The sequence below is a fragment of the Bombina bombina genome, chromosome 6 (assembly GCF_027579735.1).
Source record: "Bombina bombina isolate aBomBom1 chromosome 6, aBomBom1.pri, whole genome shotgun sequence".
NCBI classification, from domain to species: Eukaryota; Metazoa; Chordata; class Amphibia; order Anura; family Bombinatoridae; genus Bombina; species Bombina bombina.
In genome coordinates this window covers 976537068-976557826 of record NC_069504.1, presented here as the reverse complement: position 1 = coordinate 976557826, position 20759 = coordinate 976537068, and the positions used below count along the sequence as shown (strand labels likewise).

Below are 20759 nucleotides of genomic sequence, written 5' to 3'. Positions count from 1 at the left end.
CCCCAACAGGAAATGGCAAAGAGCCAAGCAAAAGCTGTCCATATAGTCCCTCCTAGGCTCCGCCCACCCCAGTCATTCTCTTTGCCGTTGCACAGGCAACATCTCCATGGAGATGGTTAAGAGTATGTGGTGTTTAGTTGTAGTTTTTTATTCTACTATCAAGAGTTTGTTATTTTAAAATAGTGCTGGTATGTACTATTTACTCTGAAACAGAAAAAGATGAAGAGTTCTGATTGTGAGAGGAAGATGATTTTAGCAGCAGTAACTAAAATCGTTTGCTGTTTCCACATAGGACTGTTGAGATGAAGTAACTTCAGTTGGGGGAAACAGTTAGCAGACTTTTCTGCTTAAGGTATGACTAGCCATATTTCTAACAAGACTGTGTAATGCGGAAGGCTGTCATTTCCCCTCATGGGGACCGGTAAGCCATTTTCTTAGTCTCAAACAGAATAAAGGGCTTAATATGGGCTATAAAACTGGTAGACACTTTTATGGGCATAATCGATTGCTTTATTTGGGCATTTTGTACATCTTTATGTTTGAAATTCACACTTATAAACTTGGGGAACGTTTTTTAACGTCAGGCACTGAGTTAGACACCTTTCCAGTCAGGAAGGGCCTTCCCAGTTGTAGGCTGAGCCTCATTTTCGCGCCATTACTGCGCAGTTACTTTTGAGAGCAAGACATGCAGATGCATGTGTGTGGATCTGAAAGTAGTTGGAAAGGTTCCTAGATTGCTTCATTTGGTATCGTATTCCCCCTGGGTTTGGTAAAGTCGCAGCAAAGGCTGTAGCTGGGACTGTAGTGGGGTTAAAACTGTGACCGGCTCCGGTTTCTTTATTTTAAGGGTTAAATTTGGTATGCAATACTTTGAATGCTTTAAGACACTGTGGTGAAAATTTGGTAAATTTTGAACAATTCCTTCATACTTTTTCACATATTCAGTAATACAGTGTGCACTGTTTAAAATTTAAAGAGACAGTAACGTTTTTGTTTTAAAACGGTTTTTGTACTTTATTGACAAGTTTAAGCCTGTTTAACATGTCTGTACCTTCAGATAAGCTATGTTCTATATGTATGAAAGTCAATGTGTCTCCCCCTTCAAAATTGTGTGATAATTGTGCCATAGCGTCCAAACAAAGTAAGGACAGTACTGCCACAGATAGTAAAGTTGCCCAAGATGATTCATCAGATGAAGGGAGTAGACATAGTTCTACATCATCTCCTTCTGTGTCTATGCCAGTTTTGCCCACGCAGGAGGCCCCTAGTACTTCTAGCGCGCCAATGCTTATTACTATGCAACAATTGACGGCAGTAATGGATAACTCCATAGCAAATATTTTATCCAAAATGCCTGCATATCAGAGAAAGCGCGATTGCTCTGTTTTAAACACTGAAGAGCAGGAGGGCGCTGATGATAATTGCTCTGTCATACCCTCACACCAATGTGAAGGGGCCATGAGGGAGGTTTTGTCAGATGGGGAAATTTCAGATTCAGGTAGAATTTCTCAACAGGCTGAACCTGATGTTGTGACATTTAAATTTAAATTAGAGCATCTCCGCGCACTGCTTAAGGAGGTGTTATCTACTCTGGATGATTGTGACAACCTGGTCATTCCAGAAAAATTATGCAAGATGGACAAGTTCCTAGAGGTTCCGGTGCACCCCGACGCTTTTCCTATACCCAAGCGGGTGGCGGACATAGAGAATAAGGAGTGAGAGAAGCCCGGCATACCTTTTGTCCCCCCTCCTATATTTAAGAAATTATTTCCTATGGTCGACCCCAGAAAGGACTTATGGCAGACAGTCCCTAAGGTCGAGGGGGCAGTTTCTACTCTAAACAAGCGCACTACTATTCCTATTGAGGATAATTGTGCTTTCAAAGATCCTATGGATAAAAAATTGGAGGGTTTGCTTAAAAAGATTTTCGTACAGCAAGGTTACCTCCTGCAACCCATTTCGTGCATTGTTCCTGTCACTACAGCAGCGTGGTTCTGGTTCGAGGAACTGGAAAAGTCGCTCAGTAGAGAGACTCCGTATGAGGAGGTTATGGACAGAGTTCACGCACTCAAGTTGGCTAATTCTTTTATTTTAGATGCCGCTTTGCAATTAGCTAGACTAGCGGCGAAAAATTCAGGTTTTGCAATTGTGGCGTGCAGAGCGCTTTGGCTAAAGTCTTGGTCAGCGGATGTATCTTCCAAGACAAAATTGCTTAATATTCCCTTCAAGGGTAAAACTCTCTTTGGGCCAGAATTGAAAGAGATTATCTCAGACATCACTGGGGGAAAGGGCCACGCCCTCCCACAAGATAGGCCTTTCAAAGCCAAGAATAAGTCTAATTTTCGTTCCTTTCGCAATTTTAGGAACGGACCGACCTCCAACTCTGCATCCTCTAAACAAGAGGGTAATGCTTCACAAACCAAACCAGCCTGGAAACCGATGCAAGGCTGGAACAAGGGTAAGCAGGCCAAGAAGCCTGCTGCTGCTAACAAAACAGCATGAAGGAGTAGCCCCCGATCCGGGACCGGATCTAGTAGGGGGCAGACTCTCTCTCTTTGCTCAGGCTTGGGCAAGAGATGTTCAGGATCCCTGGGCACTAGAAATAGTTTCTCAGGGTTATCTTCTGGAATTCAAGGAACTACCCCCAAGGGGAAGGTTCCACATGTCTCACTTATCCTCAAACCAAATAAAGAGACAGGCATTCTTACATTGTGTAGAAGACCTGTTAAAAATGGGAGTGATACACCCAGTTCCAACGGCGGAACAAGGAATGGGATTTTACTCAAATCTGTTTGTAGTTCCCAAAAAAGAGGGAACTTTCAGACCAATTCTGGATTTAAAGATCCTAAACAAATTTCTCAGAGTACCATCGTTCAAAATGGAAACCATTCGAACGATTCTACCTACAATCCAGGAAGGTCAATTTATGACTACCGTGGATCTAAAGGATGCGTATCTACATATTCCTATCCACAAAGATCATCATCAGTTCCTAAGGTTCGCCTTTCTGGACAAACATTACCAGTTTGTGGCCCTCCCATTCGGGTTAGCCACTGCTCCAAGGATTTTCACAAAGGTACTCGGATCCCTTCTAGCGGTTCTAAGACCAAGGGGCATTGCAGTAGTACCTTACTTGGATGACATTCTGATACAAGCGTCGTCTCTTTCAAAGGCAAAGGCTCACACAGACATCGTTCTGGCCTTTCTCAGATCTCACGGATGGAAGGTGAACATAGAAAAAAGTTCCCTGTCTCCGTCGACAAGAGTTCCTTTCTTGGGAACAATAATAGATTCTTTAGAAATGAAGATTTTCCTGACAGAAGTCAGAAAGTCAAAACTTCTAAACGCTTGTCAAGTTCTTCATTCTATTCCACGTCCTTCTGTAGCTCAGTGCATGGAAGTAGTAGGATTGATGGTTGCAGCAATGGACATAGTTCCTTTTGCGCGAATTCATCTAAGACCATTACAACTGTGCATGCTGAAACAGTGGAATGGGGACTATACAGACTTGTCTCCAGTGATTCAAGTAGATCAGAAGACCAGAGACTCACTCCGTTGGTGGCTAATCCTGGACCACCTGTCCCAGGGAATGAGCTTCCGCAGACCAGAGTGGGTCATCGTCACGACCGACGCCAGTCTAGTGGGCTGGGGCGCGGTCTGGGAATCCCTGAAAGCTCAGGGACTATGGTCTCGGGAAGAGTCTCTTCTCCCGATAAACATTCTGGAACTGAGAGCCTCAACTAGCAAAGGCCAGATTCATAAGATTCCAATCAGACAACATGACGACTGTTGCTTATGTCAATCATCAGGGGGGAACAAGGAGTTCCCTGGCGATGAGAGAAGTGACCAAAATAATAAAATGGGCGGAGGATCACTCCTGCCACCTATCTGCGATCCACATCCCAGGAGTGGAAAACTGGGAGGCGGATTATCTGAGTCGTCAGACATTCCATCCGGGGGAGTGGGAACTCCACCCGGAGATCTTTGCCCAGTTAACTCAATTATGGGGCATTCCAGACATGGATCTGATGGCGTCTCGTCAGAACTTCAAGGTTCCTTGCTACGGGTCCAGATCCAGGGATCCCAAGGCGACTCTAGTGGATGCACTAGTAGCGCCTTGGACCTTCAACCTAGCCTACGTGTTTCCACCGTTTCCTCTCATTCCCAGGCTGGTAGCCAGGATCAAGCAGGAGAGGGCTTCGGTGATCTTGATAGCTCCTGCGTGGCCACGCAGGACTTGGTATGCAGACCTGGTGAATATGTCATCGGTTCCACCATGGAAGCTACCTTTGAGACAGGATCTTCTTGTACAGGGTCCATTCGAACATCCAAATCTAGTCTCCCTCCAGCTGACGGCTTGGAAATTGAACGCTTGATTCTATCAAAGCGTGGGTTTTCAGATTCAGTGATAGATACTCTGGTTCAAGCCAGAAAACCGGTAACTAGAAAAATTTACCATAAAATATGGAAAAGATATATCTGCTGGTGTGAATCCAAGGGATTCTTATGGAATAAGATCAAAATTCCTAAGATTATTTCCTTTCTACAAGAAGGTTTGGATAAGGGATTATCAGCGAATTCTCTAAAGGGACAGATTTCTGCTTTATCTGTCTTGTTACACAAACGACTGGCAGCTGTGCCAGATGTTCAAGCATTTGATCAGGCTCTGGTTAGGATCAAGCCTGTTTACAGACCTTTGACTCCTCCCTGGAGTCTAAATCTAGTTCTTTCAGTTCTCCAAGGGGTTCCGTTTGAACCTTTACATTCCATAGATATTAAGTTGTTATCTTGGAAAGTTTTGTTTTTGGTTGCTATTTCTTCTGCTAGAAGAGTTTCTGAGTTATCTGCTCTACAGTGTTCTCCGCCCTATCTGGTGTTCCATTCAGATAAGGTTGTTTTGCGTACTAAGCCTGGTTTTCTTCCAAAGGTTGTTTCCAACAAAAATATTAACAAGGAGATAGTTGTACCTTCTTTGTGTCCTAATCCAGTTTCAAAGAAGGAACGTTTGTTACACAATTTAGATGTAGTCCATGCTCTAAAATTCTATTTAGAAGCTACAAAAGAGTTCAGACAAACATCTTCTCTGTTTGTCGTCTATTCTGGTAAAAGGAGAGGTCAAAAAGCGACTTCTACCTCTCTTTCCTTTTGGCTTAAAAGCATCATCCGATTGGCTTACGAGACTGCCGGATGGCAGCCTCCTGAAAGAATCACAGCTCACTCTACTAGGGCTGTGGCTTCCACATGGGCCTTCAAGAACGAGGCTTCTGTTGATCAGATATGTAAGGCAGCGACTTGGTCTTCACTGCACACTTTTGCCAAATTTTACAAATTTGATACTTTTGCTTCTTCGGAGGCTATTTTTGGGAGAAAGGTTTTGCAAGCCGTGGTGCCTTCTGTTTAGGTAACCTGATTTGCTCCCTCCATTCATCCGTGTCCTAAAGCTTTGGTATTGGTTCCCACAAGTAAGGATGACCCCGTGGACCGGACACACCAATGTTGGAGAAAACAGAATTTATGCTTACCTGATAAATTACTTTCTCCAACGGTATGTGCGGTCCACGGCCCGCCCTGGTTTTTTAATCAGGTTTGATGAATTATTTTCTCTAACTACAGTCACCACGGCACCCTATAGTTTCTCCTGTTTTTTCCTCCTGTCCGTCGGTCGAATGACTGGGGTGGGCGGAGCCTAGGAGGGACTATATGGACAGCTTTTGCTGGGCTCTTTGCCTTTTCCTGTTGGGGAAGAGATATTTCCCACAAGTAAGGATGACGCCGTGGACCGGACACACCGTTGGAGAAAGTAATTTATCAGGTAAGCATAAATTCTGTTTTTTTTAATACTTTTCTTTAACCCTTTGATTGCTAAGCACTTTCCCACCTTGGTGCTAAGCTGTTTAAAAGTTTTTTTTGTTTTTTTTAACTTCCCCCCCAGATCGCCAAGATTAGGCGAATACCTTTCCAATGGTGGGTCTTGGGGGTCTGTAGCTGCTTAGATACAGGCTTCTAAGCAGCATGCCCTCTTTTCCTATTCTTAACATTGTTATTTTTAAATAAAGTTGCGCAGTGACATCATCATGTCATTTTGCGTGACGTCACAACGCATAACATGAAGCCCCAGCGATGCCTGTCACTATACAGGCCCGATTGCCGGGGTAGGAGCGAGTGGGAGCCCCCAGATCTCCCTCAAGGTGTGAGAGTGATAGCACCTGAGTGGGAAACTCTGCGATGGCACTGAAAGGGTTAAACAACTTTATAATTTACTTCTATTATCCAGTTTGCCTTGTTCACTTCGTTATCATTTGTTGAATATTATACCAAAGCAGGATCAGGAACAGCAATGCATTACTGGGATCTAGCTGCTGATTGGTGGCTGCACATATAAACCTCTTGCCATTGGCTCATCCAATGTATTCAGCTAGTTCCCATTAGTACATGAAGCAAATTTGATATTAGAAGTAAATTGGAAAGTTGTTTAATATGGTATTCTCTAAAAAGTGCAATATAAAAAGACAATACAGTAACACTTATTTGAAATAAGCAGTAGATTTCTTTCCTTAAGGCAGGGAGAGTCCACAACTTCATTCCTTACTGTTGGGAAATACAACACCTGGCCACTAGGAGGAGGCAAAGACACCCCAGCCAAAGGCTTAAATATGCCTCCCACATCCCTCCAGTCATTATTTGCCTTTCGTCACTAGAGGAGGATGGCAGAGAAGTGTCAGAAGATTCGGATAGTCCTTAACGGGTATGTTCCCTTCAAGAGAGGACTGGAGTTGTAAGTAATCATATAAACCTCTCAGTAAGAGTATTGAAGAAAGTTAGAGTCTGGAGATGCAGGGAAAGTTTTTTCTGCAAAGCCATCCAGAATGTCTATCTAGCAACTCCTGAGCAATCAGTGTTAACGAGTTACACTGCCTTCTTTTCCACACTCAGGTCCCTGTCAGAGCATCGCTACAAGGCTGTCACACTTCAGAGGCTGTATCTGTTCCACAGCATGGGTCCTGGAGGGTAAATCTGTGTTATATTCATATAGCAGGGACGCCTTATATAGGGTTATAATATGACTCCTTTATACCTCAGTAGGATCGAGGGTTAATATCTCCTCAGTGGGAGTTTATTGAGAACAGTTTGGGGAGTTTATATATTGCTTTGTGAAGAATGTTTTCAGGGCTCATTTAAACTGTGCACTTTTGGCTGGAACAGGCAGGTTTTACTTTCGCTTTGTAAGTTGCGCAGCTCCTAAAAGCAGGGTAAGTTCTGCCTTGCGCACCATGTGACTGGGTGCGGCTTTATTCACTTCCTTACGACCTTGCTGCAGACAGCACTCATGAGAAGCGTTTCTTGATAACTTGTCTGAGTCTAGGAGGTGGTGAATGCCCCAGCCATTGGTTTTGTAAAGGTGCTTTTCTATATTTAAAATGTTTATTTTCGTGGCGGAATTACCTGCACTGGTGTGAGGAGCGTTGTTTTTCTTGGCATAAGATTAAAGTTGCACTCCACAGGAATAATAATAATTACCAGTTCATTTATTGCAGCATAAGCACAACTGAAGCAGCGACATTTCGGACTACATGTCCTTAATCATGCCATACATAAATCACTTCCCCTTCCACCTTATATACCCAACAGGGCACACCCACTTACAAATAATTAACCCTCTGTATTCCACAACAATACTGACTTTTCCCACAGCATACGTAGATATCCTAACTATTTTCATACAAATGTGTAAATACATACTAACATTTTATTCTCTTTTTACAAATAAAAGGGAGAAATACAAATACACAGCTATTTGGAGAAATCTTTATATAACAAGTAATTGCTTTTATTTAAATTTTTATACAAAGGGGTATCTTTTGTACAAAAAGCAACAATTCTTGAACAAAGGATACCCAGGGACATAACTATCACTTATCTTTAAATCTGTGTATAGACCTCAATTTGCTTTTTTTTAATAAATCTACCTTAATCCTTCCATCTTCCTTAATCACTAGAGTGTCCAAAAAAAGCTAGACTCTCCTCATTATGGACAAACGTGAATTTAATTTTTAATGTGTCAGAATTTAATGATTCCACAAATTGCAACAGGCTTCCAATGTCGCCCAACCATATGCCAAACACATCATGAATATAGCGTGAAACGACCCATAGAGTGAGGGATAGGATAACTGAACACAAGTTGAGCATTAGGAGAAAAAATCTAAAGTCACCAGTAGCTACCCATTTTTTAAAGGCTCAGCATGGAGTCAGCCAACTTAGATTCCAAATAATAGAACATATCCCCCCTGTAGACGGGGGGGGGGGGGGGGGGGTGATAGAGAGTTATATCTCAAACAAAGGGAGGCATTCTAGATATTTAATTTAAATTCATTGGTACCAATGGGTATGAATAAAGAGTATGATCTGTCAGTATTTTTATAAAAATGAAGGTACTTGCAAACTGAGGTCTATATACAGATTTAAAGATAAGTGATAGTTATTTCCCTGGGTATCCTTTGTTCAAGAATTGTTGCTTTCTCCAACATTGGTGTGTCCGGTCCACGGCGTCATCCTTACTTGTGGGATATTCTCTTCCCCAACAGGAAATGGCAAAGAGTCCCAGCAAAGCTGGTCACATGATCCCTCCTAGGCTCCGCCCACCCCAGTCATTCTCTTTGCCGTTGCACAGGCAACATCTCCACGGAGATGGTTAAGAGTTTTTTTGGTGTTTAAATTTTGGTAATTTTTGAACAATTCCTTCATACTTTTTCACATATTCAGTAATAAAGTGTTTTCTGTTTGAAATTTAAAGTGACAGTAACGGTTTTATTTTAAAACGTTTTTTGTGCTTTGTTGACAAGTTTAAGCCTGTTTAACATGTCTGTACCTTCAGATAAGCTATGTTCTATATGTATGAAAGCCAATGTGTCTTCCCATTTAAATTTATGTGATAATTGTGCCATAGCGTCCAAACAAAGTAAGGACAGTACTGCCACAAATAATGATATTGCCCAAGATGATTCCTCAAATGAGGGGAGTAAACATGATAGTACATCATCTCCTACTGTGTCTACACCAGTTTTGCCCATGCAGGAGGCCCCCAGTACATCTAGTGCGCCAATACTTATTACCATGCAACAATTAACGGCTGTAATGGATAACTCCATAGCAAATCTTTTATCCAAAATGCCTACTTATCAGAGAAAGCGCGATTGCTCTGTTTTAAACACTGAAGAGCAAGAGGACGCTGATGATAATTGTTCTGTCATACCCTCACACCAATCTGAAGGGGCCATGAGGGAGGTTTTGTCTGAGGGAGAAATTTCAGATTCAGGAAAAATTTCTCATCAAGCTGAACCTGATGTTGTGACATTTAAATTTAAATTAGAACATCTCCGCGTACTGCTTAAGGAGGTGTTATCTACTCTGGATGATTGTGACAATTTGGTCATTCCAGAGAAATTATGCAAGATGGACAGGTTCCTAGAGGTTCCGGTGCTCCCCGACGCTTTTCCTATACCCAAGCGGGTGGCGGACATAGTAAATAAAGAGTGGGAAAAGCCCGGCATACCTTTTGTTCCTCCCCCTATATTTAAGAAATTATTTCCTATGGTCGACCCCAGAAAGGACTTATGGCAGACAGTCCCCAAGGTCGAGGGGGCAGTTTCTACTCTAAACAAACGCACTACTATTCCTATCGAAGATAGTTGTGCTTTCAAAGATCCTATGGATAAAAAATTGGAAGGTTTGCTTAAAAAGATTTTTGTACAGCAAGGCTACCTTCTACAACCAATTTCATGCATTGTTCCTGTCACTACGGCAGCGTGGTTCTGGTTCGAGGAACTAGAAAAGTCGCTCAGTAGAGAAACTCCATATGAGGAGGTTATGGACAGAGTTTACGCACTTAAATTGGCTTTAGATGCCGCTTTGCAATTAGCAAAATTAGCGGCGAAAAATTCAGGGTTTGCTATCGTGGCGCGCAGAGCGCTTTGGCTAAAGTCTTGGTCAGCGGATGTGTCATCCAAGACAAAATTGCTTAACATTCCTTTCAAAGGTAAAACTTTATTTGGACCTGATTTGAAAGAGATTATTTCAGACATCACTGGGGGAAAGGGCCACGCCCTTCCACAGGATAGGTCTTTTAAGGCTAAAAATAAACCTAATTTTCGTCCCTTTCGCAGAAATGGACCAGCCTCTAATTCTGCATCCTCTAAGCAAGAGGGTAATGCCTCACAACCCAAACCAGCCTGGAAACCAATGCAAGGCTGGAACAAGGGTAAGCAGGCCAAGAAGCCTGCCACTGCTAACAAAACAGCATGAAGGAGTAGCCCCCGATCCGGGACCGGATCTGGTGGGGGGCAGACTTTCTCTCTTTGCTCAGGCTTGGGCAAGAGATGTTCAGGATCCTTGGGCGCTAGAAATAGTTTCTCAAGGTTATCTCCTGGAATTCAAGGAACTACCCCCAAGGGGAAGGTTCCACAAGTCTCACTTATCCTCAAATAAAGAGACAGGCATTCTTACATTGTGTAGAAGACCTGTTAAAGATGGGAGTGATACACCTAGTTCCAATAAAGGAACAAGGAATGGGATTTTATTCCAATCTGTTCGTAGTTCCCAAAAAAGAGGGAACGTTCAGACCAATTTTGGATTTGAAGATCCTAAACAAATTTCTCAGGGTACCAGCGTTCAAAATGGAAACCAATCGAACGATTCTACCCACCATCCAGGAAAGTCAATTTATGACTACCGTGGATCTAAAGGATGCGTACCTACATATCCCTATCCACAAGGAACATCATCAGTTCCTAAGGTTCGCTTTTCTGGACAAACATTACCAGTTTGTGGCTCTTCCATTCGGATTAGCCACTGCTCCAAGGATTTTCACAAAGGTGCTAGGGTCCCTTCTAGCGGTTCTAAGACCAAGGGGCATTGCAGTAGTACCTTATTTGGACAACATTCTAATACAAGCGTCGTCCCTGTCAAAGGCAAAGGCTTATACGGACATCGTTCTAGCCTTTCTCACATCTCACGGATGGAAGGTGAACAAAGAAAAGAGTTCTCTGTCCCCGTCAACAAGAGTTCCCTTCTTGGGAACAATAATAGATTCCTTAGAAATGAGGATTTTTCTGACAGAGGTCAGAAAATCAAAACTTCTAAGCTCTTGTCAAGTGCTTCATTCTGTTCCTCGTCCTTCCATAGCGCAGTGCATGGAAGTAATAGGATTGATGGTTGCAACAATGGACATATTTCCCTTTGCACGAATTCATCTAAGACCATTACAACTGTGCATGCTCAAACAGTGGAATGGGGATTATACAGACTTGTCTCCAATGATTCAAGTAGATCAAAAGACCAGAGATTCACTCCGTTGGTGGCTGACCCCGGACCATCTGTCTCAGGGAATGAGCTTCCGCAGGCCAGAGTGGGTCATTGTCACGACCGACGCCAGTTTAGTGGGCTGGGGTGCGGTCTGGGAATCCCTGAAAGCTCAGGGTCTATGGTCTCGGGAGGAGTCTCTTCTCCCGATAAACATTCTGGAACTGAGAGCGATATTCAATGCTCTCAGAGCTTGGCCTCAACTAGCAAAGGCCAAATTCATAAGGTTCCAATCAGACAACATGACGACTGTTGCTTATATCAATCATCAAGGGGGAACAAAGAGTTCCCTGGCGATGAAAGAAGTGACCAAAATAATTCAATGGGCGGAGGATCACTCCTGCCACTTGTCTGCGATCCACATCCCAGGAGTGGAAAAATGGGAAGCGGATTTTCTGAGTCGTCAGACATTTCATCCGGGGGAGTGGGAACTCCATCTGGAAATCTTTGCCCAAATAACTCAATTATGGGGCATTCCAGACATGGATCTGATGGCGTCTCGTCAGAACTTCAAGGTTCCTTGCTACGGGTCCAGATCCAGGGATCCCAAGGCGACTCTAGTAGATGCACTAGTAGCACCTTGGACTTTCAACCTAGCTTACGTATTCCCACCGTTTCCTCTCATTCCCAGGCTGATAGCCAGGATCAATCAGGAGAGGGCCTCGGTGATCTTGATAGCTCCTGCGTGGCCACGCAGGACTTGGTATGCAGACCTGGTGAATATGTCATCGGCTCCACCATGGAAGCTACCTTTGAGACAGGACCTTCTTGTTCAAGGTCCATTCGAACACCCAAATCTGGTCTCCCTCCAACTGACGGCTTGGAGATTGAACGCTTGATTCTATCAAAGCGTGGGTTTTCAGATTTGGTGATAGATACTCTGGTTCAGGCCAGAAAACCTGTAACTAGAAAAATTTACCATAAAATATGGAAAAAATATATCTGTTGGTGTGAATCCAAAGGATTCCCATGGAATAAGATAAAAATTCCTAAGATTCTCTCCTTTCTTCAAGAAGGTTTGGAGAAAGGATTATCTGCAAGTTCTCTAAAGGGACAGATCTCTGCTTTATCGGTCTTACTACACAAAAGACTGGCAGCTGTGCCAGATGTTCAAGCTTTTGTTCAGGCTCTGGTTAGGATCAAGCCTGTTTACAGACCTTTGACTCCTCCCTGGAGTCTAAATCTAGTTCTTTCAGTTCTTCAAGGGGTTCCATTTGAACCCTTACATTCCATAGATATTAAGTTACTATCTTGGAAAGTTTTGTTTTTGGTTGCAATTTCTTCTGCTAGAAGAGTTTCAGAGTTATCTGCTCTGCAGTGTTCTCCTCCTTATCTGGTGTTCCATGCAGATAAGGTGGTTTTGCGTACTAAGCCTGGTTTTCTTCCTAAAGTTGTTTCTAACAAAAATATTAACCAGGAGATAGTTGTACCTTCTTTGTGTCCGAATCCAGTTTCAAAGAAGGAACGTTTGTTACACAATTTGGACGTTGTCCGTGCTCTAAAGTTCTATTTAGAGGCTACTAAAGATTTCAGACAAACATCTTCCTTGTTTGTTGTTTATTCTGGTAAAAGGAGAGGTCTAAAAGCGACTTCTACCTCTCTTTCCTTTTGGCTTAAAAGCATTATCCGATTGGCTTATGAGACTGCCGGACGGCAGCCTCCTGAAAGAATCACAGCTCACTCCACTAGGGCTGTGGCTTCCACATGGGCCTTCAAGAACGAGGCTTCTGTTGACCAGATATGTAAGGCAGCGACTTGGTCTTCACTGCACACTTTTGCAAAATTTTACAAATTTGATACTTTTGCTTCTTCGGAGGCTATTTTTGGGAGAAAGGTTTTGCAAGCTGTGGTGCCTTCCGTTTAGGTGACCTGATTTGCTCCCTCCCTTCATCCGTGTCCTAAAGCTTTGGTATTGGTTCCCACAAGTAAGGATGACGCCGTGGACCGGACACACCAATGTTGGAGAAAACAGAATTTATGCTTACCTGATAAATTACTTTCTCCAAGGGTGTGTCCGGCCCACGGCCCGCCCTGGTTTTTTAATCAGGTCTGATGAATTATTTTCTCTAACTACAGTCACCACGGTACCATATGGTTTCTCCTATATATATTTCCTCCTGTCCGTCGGTCGAATGACTGGGGTGGGCGGAGCCTAGGAGGGATCATGTGACCAGCTTTGCTGGGACTCTTTGCCATTTCCTGTTGGGGAAGAGAATATCCCACAAGTAAGGATGACGCCGTGGACCGGACACACCGTTGGAGAAAGTAATTTATCAGGTAAGCATAAATTCTGTTTTTTGTACAAAAAATACCCCTTTGTATAAAAATGTAAATAAAAGCAATTACTTGTTATATAAAGATTTCTCCAAATAGCTGTGTATTTTAAGAACGAAGCCTCAATGGATCAAATTTGTAAGGCAGCTACCTGGTCCTCCTTACATACTTTTTCTAAATTTTACAAGTTTGAATTGTTTGTATTCGGCTGAAGCAGCTTTCGGGGGAAAGGTTTTGCAGGCTGTGGTGCCCTCAGATTAGGGTCCGCCTCTTTTTTGTTCCCTCCCGTTATTCCTTCAGTATCCTCTGGAGCTTGGGTATTGTTTTCCCAACAGTAAGGAATGAAGTCATGGACTCTCCATGCCTTATGGAAAGAAAATGTATGCTTACCAGATAAATTCCTTTCTTTCCTGGCAGGGAGAGTCCACGACCCCGTCCGTAGGTTATTCTTTGTTTGGGCGGCTCCCTTTTTGTTTTTCTTCTGGCACCTTTATACCCTGATGTTTCTCCTACTTTTCCTTGTTCCCTCTGCCGAATGACTGGGGATATGGGGGAAGTGGGAGGGATATTTAAGCGTTTGGCTGGGGTGTCTTTGCCTCCATCTGGTGGCCAGGTGTTGTATTTCCCAACAGTAGGGAATGAAGTCGTAGACTCTAACTGCCAGGAAAGAAAGGAATTTATCTGGTAAGCACACATTTTGTTTTTGTTCTGACAAATTAGTTTTTTCTTCCATTTTTCCGGCCCTTTGTATCATGTGACAAATATTAGCCAGTCACAGACTATTATATGTATACCCTGTGAGCTTGTGCACATGCTCAGTAGGATCTTGTTCCCCAGAAAGTGTGAATATAAAAAGATTGTGCAAAATTTGATAATGAAAGTAAATTGGAAAGTGTCTTAAAACTGCATGATCTATCTGAATTATAAAAGTTTATTTTGACTTGTGTCCCTTTAAGATAAGTATTTAAAACAGCAAATTCATTATTTTATTTCACTTTAGCTTTTAAATGCAATAAAAACATTCTTGCTAGCTTTGAGTCTGGATATCTGCCAATGAACGTCTTATCTCTTTTAGAAGCTATGAAAAGTTCCTCTGTGCAAGACAGAAGATAAAATGCACTTTAACCATAGACTGGCAGGACTTACAAGAATATAAATGACTGAACTCGCCAAGTAAGCAGTTTGCAAAGCAAGGTATTAATACTGATATACTTTAAGTTGTTACACATCTCAGTGGAACTGACCTTCATGTAGTGATAATGGTTTCCAAAAAATAGGAATAATGTGTAATGATATGTGTAACCCAACAATGGGCTAGATTACGATTTGAGCGCAAATTAGTGCTCCTGCACGCGCATTAAATTTGCTAGACAGAGACTTTATGCGTACATTGGGTTCGTATTACAAGTTAAAAGTTTATACATGAGCGCTAACCTGACGCACGTAAAAAGTGGAACTTAGAATATCACAACCGTGTTAAAGTGACACTCAAGTCAAAATAAACTGTTATGATTCAGATAGAACATGCAGTTTTAAGACACTTTCAATTTACTTCCATTATCAAATTTCGCAATCGTTTTATATTCACGCTTTCTGTTGAACAAGATCCTACTGAGCATGTGCACAAGTTCCCAGGGTATACGTATACTAGTCTGTGATTGGCTGATGTCTGTCACATGATACAGGGGGCCAGAAAATGGGAGAAAAAATGAATTTGTCATAAAAAAATCTACTGCTTATTTGAAATTCCGAGTAGGTGTTATTGCATTGTCTTTTTAATATGCAATTGTTAATTATGCAATTCTACTGGAAAGTGGAAAGAAGCCCAACACCCATACACGCGCGCTAACCTGATTTCGTTTAACTAAGTGCGCTAATATTTCACATTTTAATGTTCTTCACATAGAAGAATATGTTGTATTTATTCTTAAATATTTCAATGTATATCTGCTGTTTCCATCTAAAGGGGAGGAGAGTCCACGGCTTCATTCATTACTTTTGGGAATAAAGAACCTAGCCACCAGGAGGAGGCAAAGACACCCCAGCCAAAGGCCTAAATACCTCCCCCACTCCCTTCATCCCCCAGTCATTCTTTGCCTTTCATCACAGAAGGATGGCAGACAAGTGCCAAAGATTCGGAGTAGTCTCTTATGGAGGGTAGTACTCTTCGAAATGGGACTGGAGTTTTAAGTAGTCCTGTCAGCCTTTCAGTGAGAGTCTGGGTGAAAGTTAGAGTCCGGAGATGCAGGGAGAGTCTTTCTGCAAAACTCATATTAACAGCTCCACAAGCAATCAGCATTGACGAGTTTCGCTGCCTGCTTTCTGCACTCAAGTCCATGTCAGGAGCGATGCTTCTACCTGTCACACTTTAAGGGCCGTGTTCCTGTTCCACAGCATAGATTCTGGTAAATTAAAAGGCAAGCGAGTGTATAAACTCTATGGCAGCAGGGAATATAGCTCACCAAATAGATGTTCCTTCCCCAAGGGACATTAAAAATGACAAAATATAAAAGAGTGTGGTGGCGCAAATGAATGCTAATCCCCTTCAAATGATATATGTAATACTCATAAATATTTAAATTCCTAAAAGGAAAATAAGAATCTGACCATGTACTATGACATAAATATTATTTTATTACAAAACTAATATCGTTAAGTTGAATAAACAGATCAAATGAACTAAATAATCAATCTAAAGACAATCTAAAACATATGTTAAAAGGATGACTCAGCTATATAATAAGCTACAATTATATACTGAATGCGGTAACAATATAGCGTTGCAACGCTAACAATCTAAAATACAATGTAGCAATTATAAACAAAATAATTAAAATACATATACAAAGTCCTGTGCACAAGTCTTGGCCAAGATATAAGAAATATATGTTGGTAGGCTAATAAATAATTAATAGAATAGCCAACAAGCTTATAGCTTAAAAACTTGTTCCGTGTGTGTTTGTTAAAGCGTGGTATTCCAAAGTGCTATTAGCTGCAGTTTGTCATATAATAATTCAGATGTGATGAACAAATAGCTTGATAGGCACAGCGTACAGCTCAAATGATCTCCGTATGAAGAAAAACAGGTACTTGGAGCTTAAATGATCTCAGTGTGAAGTAAAACAGGTACGTGGAAGTCCAACGTATATGTCACAGTGGTAGGTTGTCACAGCAATTAGTGTCAAAGCAATTAGTGTCACAGTTGGCTAATGCCAGGTGATAAACAGTGTGGTTAGGTCGTCTGTAATTCCGTTAAAGTACTCACAGTGCACTGCGGTTATCAGGACTCCAGTAGTCGGGACTCCGATTTCCAAGATGGTGGTCAGTACTGACCGTTTGTTTGTTGATTTGGCTGCAAGTGGGTATTCGGCTTTGCCCCGGTCTCTCCTTAGGTGCTCTTACGTTCAGCCCCTTTTGAACCAACTCGCCACCAGATTTTTCTTAGATAGGTATTTACCAGCAGATCTCAGGTCCTATCGAGACACACTTAGTTCTGCTTCTTTGCCGTGGTCCTAGTTCTCGATTCAATCAGGTTTCTACGCATTTCGGCTGGGAAGCCTTTTTCAAGATCCTGGTAAGATGGTTTCATTTTTTATACATAATGATAACACAGAAGATTATGGAATCAAGGGTTAATATTCCTGGTAAGGGGATTATTGAACAGGGGGGGTTATACATGATATTGTTTATTGTGTCATTTGCTGCATTATGTGCGAGTTGAGGCTCTTGCAATGGTGGAACTTTCAGGTTGACTTCCAGGAGTAATTGCGTGGCCGGTTTTGGTGTGTTTTCTCCTTTGTGCAGGGGCGGTCCTGCAAAGCATCCCATGTGACCGGGTGAAAGCTGCCTGTTTATTAAGTTAATCTAGTCCATAATAAAAGCGCAAGCTATGGAGGACTCTAACGCGTTAGAGAGTGTTTATTGTGAGAAGGTTCTAGTAGATCAGCCTGCTCAACTATGTTCCACATGCCTCGATAAGGTTGCGACATCTAAAAATAAAGGGATGTCTAGTACTACTGAGCCATCCACCTCTGAGGGTTCCCCATCCCGTGAGGTGCGTTCCCTGCTTTCATCTCCGAGTGCACATGCAGCGCCCCAGGGTCCAACCATTACTCCTACGGGAGAGATAAGTTGGCTGTCAGATTTTGCGGATCAACTGCAAACAGCGGTATCAAAAGTGATCCATGCCTTACCACATTCTGCTAAGCGCAAGCGTAGGACGTATCATGGTGGCCCAGCCCAGGGGTTGTCTACCCCTTTGGAAATATCAGAGGCATTATACAATGACGAGGCATACTCTGATTCTTTGGAGGAGGCTCCTTCTGGGTCGGAGTCCGTGTCATCTCATCCTCCGGCTGCGGAGGAGCCTGACTTTAGGTTTAGGATAGAGAATTTGCACCTTTTTGCTGAAGCAAGTGCTTGCTACTCTGGAGGTTCTGGAACCAAAGCTTCCGGAGGAACCTTCGATTCCTAAGCTTGATAAGGTATACGAGGACAGGGTGGTGCCTCAGACCTTCCCGGTTCCTGTTAAGATGGCTAATATTAAGAATGAATGGGAGCAATTAGGTTCTTCCTTTTCCCCTTCTTCCTTTAAGAAACTGTTCCACGTCCCAGACTCTCAACTGGAGCTGTGGGGGACTGTCCCTAAGGTGGATGGTGCTATTTCCACGCTCGCAAAGCGGACAACTATTCCTCTCGAGGATAGTTTGTCGTTTAAAGACCCCATGGATAAAAATTTGGAAAACATGTAAGGGAAAATGTTTCAGCACATGGGGTTTGTTTTTCAACCGGCAGCGGCTGTAGCCGCGGTGCCCGGAGCTGCGACATATTGGTGTGAATCCATGTGTGATATGGTCTAGAGGGAGACTTCCATCAACGAGATACAGGAAAAGATTAAGGCGTTGAGAGTCACCAGTTCTTTCATTTGTGATGCCAATATGCAAATTATTCGGCTGAACGCAAGGGTTTCAGGATTCTCCATTTTAGCTTGCAGGGCTCTGTGGCTAAAGTCTTGGTCTGCGAACATGACCTCTAAGTCGAGGCTGTTGTCTCTACCTTTTCAAGGAAAGATTCTGTTCAGTCCAGGATTGAATTCGATCATATCCACAGTTACGGGAGGCAAGGGAGCTTTCCTACCGCAGAATAAGAAGGCTAAGCCTAAAGGATCTACTTTAAGTCCCTTTCGTTAGGACAAGGCCCAGTGTCAGCAGCCCGCCGTGAAAGCGGATCAGCCCAAGGAAACTTGGAAGCCTGCTCAGTCTTGGAACAAGTCCAAGCAGAACCAGAAGCCCGCCGAGACAAAATCAGCATGAAGGGGCAACCCCGACCAGTCTATGGACCAAGTAGGGGGCAGATTGTCTCTCTTCTCCTAAGCCTGGTTGCAGGACGTTCAGGACCCTTGGGTTCTGGAGGTTGTCGCCCAGGGTTACAGGATAGGATTCAGGTTCCATTCGCCCAGGGGCAGATTTCTCCTGTCAAACCTGTCTTCAAGACCGGAAAAGAGAGAGGCCTTTCTAGAATGTGTGAGGGCTCTCTCCTCTCTAGGTGTTATCGTTCCAGTATCCCAAGCAGAAAGGGGTCTAGGGTACTATTCAAATCTTTTTGTGGTTCCAAAGAAGCCCGATTCTGGACCTAAAGTGTTCAAACAAGTTTCTGGCTGTCCCATCATTCAAAATGGAAACAATCAGATCTATTCTGTCCCTAGTTCAAGAGGGGCAGTTCATGACAACAATAGACTTGAAGGATGATTACCTTCATGTTCCAATTCACAGGGACCACTTCAAGTTACTAAGATTTCCGTTTCTGAACCAACACTTCCAGTTTGTGGCCCTTCCCTTTGGTCTGGCGACTGGCCCCGAGAATCTTCACAAAGGTTTTGGGGGTGCTACTTGCAGTGGCCAGATCCAGGGGCATTGCTGTGGCACCCTATTTGGACAACATCCTAGTCCAGGCGCCGTTGCTATGCCTCGCAGAGGATCATTCAAGGGCTCTTCTTTTCTTGCTCCAATCTTATGGTTGGAAGATAAACTCAGGAAAGAGTTCCCTGGTTCCCAGCAACAGGGTGGAGTTCCTGGGCACGATAATAGACTCTATGTCCATGAAAATATTTCTCACAGATCAATGAAGCAGGAAGATTGCGTCCACCTGTCTTGCCCTGTCTCGGTGTATGGAGATGAACGGGCTCATGGTCTCCAGCATAGACGTCATCCCTTTCGCCAGGTTCCATCTCAGACCTCTTCAATTATGCATGTTGAGACAGTGGAACGGTGATCATTCAGATCTATCACAGCGGATATCCATGGATGCTCGGACCAGGGACTCCCTCTCTTGGTAGATCTGTCTGGAGCATCTGTCCCTGGGGACATCCTTCTTGACACCGTCCTGGAAAATTGTGACCAAAAAACGCGAGTCTCGCAGGATGGGGAGCTGTTTGGGGTGCCAGGATGGCACAAGGAAAATGGACCCGGGAGGAGTCTCTCCTTCCGATAAATATTCTGGAACTTCTAGCAATTTAAAATGCTCTGAGGGCGTGGCCTCCTCTAGGGTCATTCAGCTTCATCAGATTCCAGTCTAACAACATTAGCTCGGTAGCTTACATCAACCATCAGGGGGGTACACAGAGCTCCCTAGCAATGAGGGAAGTGTCTCAGATTTTGGAGTGGGCAGAGTCCCACAGCTGCTCGCTTTCATCGATCCACATTCCAGGTGTGAACAACTGGGAAGCGAACTTTCTCAGCAGGCAATCCTTTCATCCGGGGGAATGGTCTCTTCACCCCGAAGTGTTTGCAGAGATTTGGGGAATGCTGGAGATAGATCTCATGGCATCCAGACTCAATTGCAAGCTACCCCGATAGGGGTCGAGATCAAGGGATCCCCAGGCAGAGCTGATAGATGCCTTAGTGGTGCCTTAGGGATTCAGCCTAGCTTACATTTTTCCACCGTTACTACCTCGTGTAGTGGCACGCATCAAACAGGAGTGAGCTTCGGCCATCCTGGTTGCTCCATTGTGGCAGTGGAGGACGTGGTTTGTGGATCTGGTAGGGATGTCATTCTCTCTGCCATGGAGGTTACCCTGTCACAGGGATCTGCTGGAACAGGGTGCCTTTCAATATCAAAATATCATTTCT

At 43.4% G+C, this 20759-nt stretch overlaps 1 protein-coding gene across 4 annotated transcripts in view; it reads left to right on the top strand.

The window, feature by feature from the left end:
• LOC128664000 (leukotriene C4 synthase) overlaps positions 1-20759 on the top strand; it is a 305297-nt gene that overhangs the window by 104540 nt on the left and 179998 nt on the right. Inside the window, exon 2 of one of the 4 annotated variants that reach the window (XM_053718636.1) lies at positions 14708-14805. The exons of 2 other annotated variants lie outside the window; for them this stretch is intronic. The gene's annotated coding sequence lies outside the window, so the exon portion shown is untranslated. Of the gene's footprint in view, positions 1-14707; positions 14827-20759 lie in introns of all 4 variants that reach the window. One more of the 4 variants, XM_053718635.1, reaches the window with a different exon arrangement.